Raw genomic sequence first — 4,775 nt, forward strand, 5'->3', positions numbered from 1 at the left:
AAAGTTTATGGAGGATTGTGATGACTATGGAAATGGAGTATTGTGATGACAAGCGCATAGAGCATTGTAATGACAAGGTCATGTAGCATTTTGCTGACAAAGGCATGGAGCATTTTGATGACATGTGTCATGGAGCACTGTGATGACAAGCGTCAAGGAGCATTGTGAATACAGGGGTCATGGAGCATTGGGATGACAAGGGCATGGATCATTGTGATGACAAGGGTCATGGAGCACTGGGCTGAAAATGTTCATGGAGAGTTGTGCTGACAGGTGTCATGTAGCATTGTGACGACAAGGGAATGGAGCATTGTGATGACAAGAGTCCTGGATCATTGTGTTGTCAGGTGTCATGGAGTGTTGTGATGACAGTGGTCATGGAGCATTGTGATGATATTGGCAATGGAGCATTGTGATGAGAAGGTCGTGGAGCATTGGGCTGAAAATGTTCATGGATTATTTTGATGACAGGGGTCATGGAGCATTGTGATGACAAGGGAATGGATCATGATGATGTCAAGGTCCTGGAACATTGTGATGAGAAGACCATGGAGACTTGTGATGGCAAGTCTCATGGAGCATTCTGATGAAAAGGGGCATGGAGCATTGTGATTACAGGGGTCTTGGAGCATTGTTATGACTAGGGCATAGAGCATTGTGATGAGAAGGCCATGGAGAATTCTGATGACATGCGACATGGAGTTTTGTGATGACAAGGGCATGGAGCATTGTGATTACAGGGACCTTGGAGAATTGTGATGAAATGGTCATGGATCATTGTGATGAAAAATGCATGGAAACTTGTCATGACAGGGTTCAAGGAGCATACTGACGACAAGGGTCAGGGAGCATTGTGATGACAAGTGTATTGAGCATTGTTATGACAAAGATCATGGAGCATTGTGATGAGAAGACTATGGATAATTGTGATGATGAGCATCATGGGGTGTTGTGATGATACGTGTTAAGCAACATTGTGATCACAAGGGTTTGGAGCATTGTTATGACAGAGGTCATGGAACATTTTGATTTCGTTGTGATGACAATAGCCTGAAGCATTATGATGATGGGCATGGTGCATTGTGATGACAGGGTTCATGGAGCATTGAGATGAAAAGCGGCATGGAGCATTGTGATTACAAGGGTCTTGGAGCATTGTGATGACAGATTTCATGGAGCATTGAGATGAAATGCGGCATGGAGCATTGTGATTACAAGGGTCTTGGAGCATTGTGATGACAAGGGCATGGAGCATTGTGATGAGAAGGCCATGGAACATTCTGATGACATGCGTCATGGAGCTTTGTGATGACAAGGGCATGGAGCATTGTGATATCAGGGGTCTTGAGCATTGTGATGAGAATTATCATGGAACCTTGTGATCACTAGGCCGTGGATCATTGTGATGGCAGGTGTCATGGTGCATTGTTATGACAGGGTTAATGGAGCATTGTGATGATAAGGGCATGGAGTATTGTGAAGACAGGTGTCAGGGGGCATTGTGATGACATATGTCATGGTCCATTGCGATGACAATGGCATGGAGCATTCTGATGCCAAATGTAAGGGAGGATTGTGATGACAAATATAATGGAGCATTGTCATGACTAGGGCTTGGAGCATTATGATGACAAGCGCCATTGAGAATTTTCATGACAATGTCGTGAAGCATTGTGATGACAAGGTCCTGGAGCATTGTGATGAGAAAACCATGGAGCCTTGTGATGACAAGTCTCATGGAGCATACTGATGAAAAGGGGCATGGAGCATTCTAATTATAGTGGTTTTGAACATTGTGATAACAAGGGCATGGAGCATGGTGATAACAAGGGCATGGAGCATTGGTCTAATAAGTTTCATGGATTATTGTGTTGAGAGTTGGAATGGCACATTGTGATGACAAGTGCATGGAGCATTGTGATGACCAGGTCATGCATTATTGTGAAGAGAGGTGTCAGTGAGCATTGTGATGACATATGTAATGGCCCATTGTAATGACAATGGCATGGAGAATTGTGATGCCAAGTGTCATGGAGGATTCTGATGACAAACGTAATGGAGCATTGTGGTGACAATGGCTTGGAGCATTGTGATGACAAGGGTCAGGGAGCATTGTGCTGAGAAGTGCATGGAGAATTGTGATGACAAGGGTCATGGAGCATTCTGATGACAAGCTTGTGGAGTATTTTGATGACAATGGCATGGAGCATTGGGATGAAAAGTCCATGGAACATTCTGATCACATGCGTCATGGAGGTTTCTGATGACAAGGTCATGGAGCATTCTGATTAGAGGGGTCTTGGAACACTGTGATGAAAAGGGCATGGATTATTGTGAGGAAAAAGGCAGGGAGCCTTGTCATGACAGGGTTCATGGAGCATACTGACGACAAGTGTCAGGGCGCATTTTGATGACAAGTGTATTGAGAATTGTGATGACAAAGTTCATGGAGCATTGTGGTGAGAAGACCATGGATAATTGTGATGATGAGCGTCATGGGGTGTTGTGATGATAATTGTTATGCAATATTGTGATCACCAGGGTTTGGAGCATTGTGATGACAGAGGTCATGGAGCATTTTGATTTCATTGTGATGACAATAGCCTGAAGCATTATGACGATGGGCATGGTGCATTGTGATGACAGGGTTCATGGAGCATTGAGATGAAAAGGGGCATGGAGCATTGTGATTAGAGGGGTCTTGGAGCATTGTGATGACAAGGGCATGGAGCATTGTGATGAGAAGTCCATGGAACATTCTGATCACATGCGTCATGGAGCATTTTGATTACAGGGTTCTTGGAGCACTGTGATGAAAAGGGCATGGATCATTGTGATGAAAAAGGCATGGAGCCTTGTCATGACAGGGTTCATGGAGCATACTGACGACAAGTGTCAGGGAGCATTGTGATGACAAGTGTATTGAGAATTGTGATGACAAATGTCATGGAGCATTGTGAAGAGAAGACCATGGATAACTGTGATGATGAGCATCATGGGGTGATGTGATGATAAGTGTTATGCAACCTTGTGTTCACCAGGGTTTGGAGCATTGTGATGACAGAGGTCATGGAGCATTTTGATTTCATTGTGTTGACAATAGGCTGAAGCATTATAACGATGGGAATGGTGCCTTGTGATGACAGGGTTCACTGAGCATTGAGATGAAAAGTGGCTTGGAGCACTGTGATGAGAAGTCCATGGAACATTCTGATCACATGCGTCATGGAGTTTTGTGATGACAAGGGCATGGAGCATTGTGATTATAGGGGTCTTGGAGCACTGTGATGAAAAGGGCATGGATGATTGTGATGAAAAAGGCATGGAGCCTTGTCATGACAGGGTTAATGGAGCATACTGACGACAAGTGTCAGGGAGCATTGTGATGACAAGTGTATTGAGAATTGTGATGACAATGGTCATGGAGCATTGTGATGAGAAGACCATGGATAAATGTAATGATGAGCGTCATGGGGTGTTGTGATGATAATTTTATGCAACATTTTTATTACCCGGGTTTGGAGCATTGTGATGACAGAGGTCATGGAGCATTTTGATTTCATTGTGTTGACAATAGCCTGAAGCATTATGATGATGGGCATGGTGCCTTGTGATGACAAGGTTCATGGTGCATTGAGATGAAAAGGGGCATGGAGCATTGTGATTAGAGGGGTCTTGGAGCATTGTGATGACAAGGGCATGGATCATTGTGATGAGAAGTCCATGGAACATTCTGATGACATGCGTCATGGAGTTTTTTGATGACAAGGGCATGGAGCATTGTGATTGTAGGGGTCTTCGAGCACTGTGATGAGAAGGGCATGGAGCATTGTGATGAGAAGTCCATGGAACATTCTGATGTCATGTGTCATGGAGCTTTGTGATTTCAACTGCATGGAGCATTGTGATTACAGGAGTCTTGGAGCTTTGCGAGGAAAAGGGCATGGATAATTGTGATGAAAAAGACATGGAGCCTTGTCATGACAGGGTTCATGGAGCATACTGACGACAAGTGTCAGGGAGCCTTGTGGATGACACGTGTATTAAGAATAGTGACGACAAAGGTCATGAAGCATTGTGATGAGAAGCCCTTGGATAAATGTGATGATGAGCGTCATGGGGTGTTGTGATGATAAGAGTTATGCAACATTGTTATTACCCGGGTTTGGAGCATTGTGATGACAGAGGTCATGGAGCATTTTGATTTCATTGTGTTGACAATAGCCTGAAGCATTATGATGATGGGCATGGTGCCTTGTGATGACAGGGTTCATGGAGCATTGAGATTAAAAGGGGGCATGGAGCATTGTGATTACAGAGGTCTTGGAGCATTGTGATGACAAAGGCATGGAGCATTGTGATGAGAAGTCCATGGAACATTCTGATGACATGCGTCATGGAGCTTTGTGATGACAATTGCATGGAGCATTGTGATTACAGGGGTCTTGGAGCTATGCGATGAAAATGGCATGGATCATTGTGATGAAAATGGCATGGAGCCTTGTCATGACAGGGTTCATGGAGCATACTGACGACAAGTGTCAGGGATCATTGTGATGACATGTTTATTGAGAATTGTGATGACAAAGTTCATGGAGCATTGTGATGAGAAGACCATGGATAATTGTGATGATGAGCGTCATGGGGTGTTGTGATGATAAGTGTTATGCAACATTGTGATCACCAGGGTTTGGAGCATTGTGATGACAGAGGTCATGGAGCATTTTGATTTCATTGTGATGACAATAGCCTGAAGCTTTATGATGATGGGCATG

Source organism: Mesoplodon densirostris, unplaced genomic scaffold (assembly GCF_025265405.1).
Source record: "Mesoplodon densirostris isolate mMesDen1 unplaced genomic scaffold, mMesDen1 primary haplotype scaffold_35, whole genome shotgun sequence".
In the NCBI taxonomy this organism is placed as follows: Eukaryota; Metazoa; Chordata; class Mammalia; order Artiodactyla; family Ziphiidae; genus Mesoplodon; species Mesoplodon densirostris.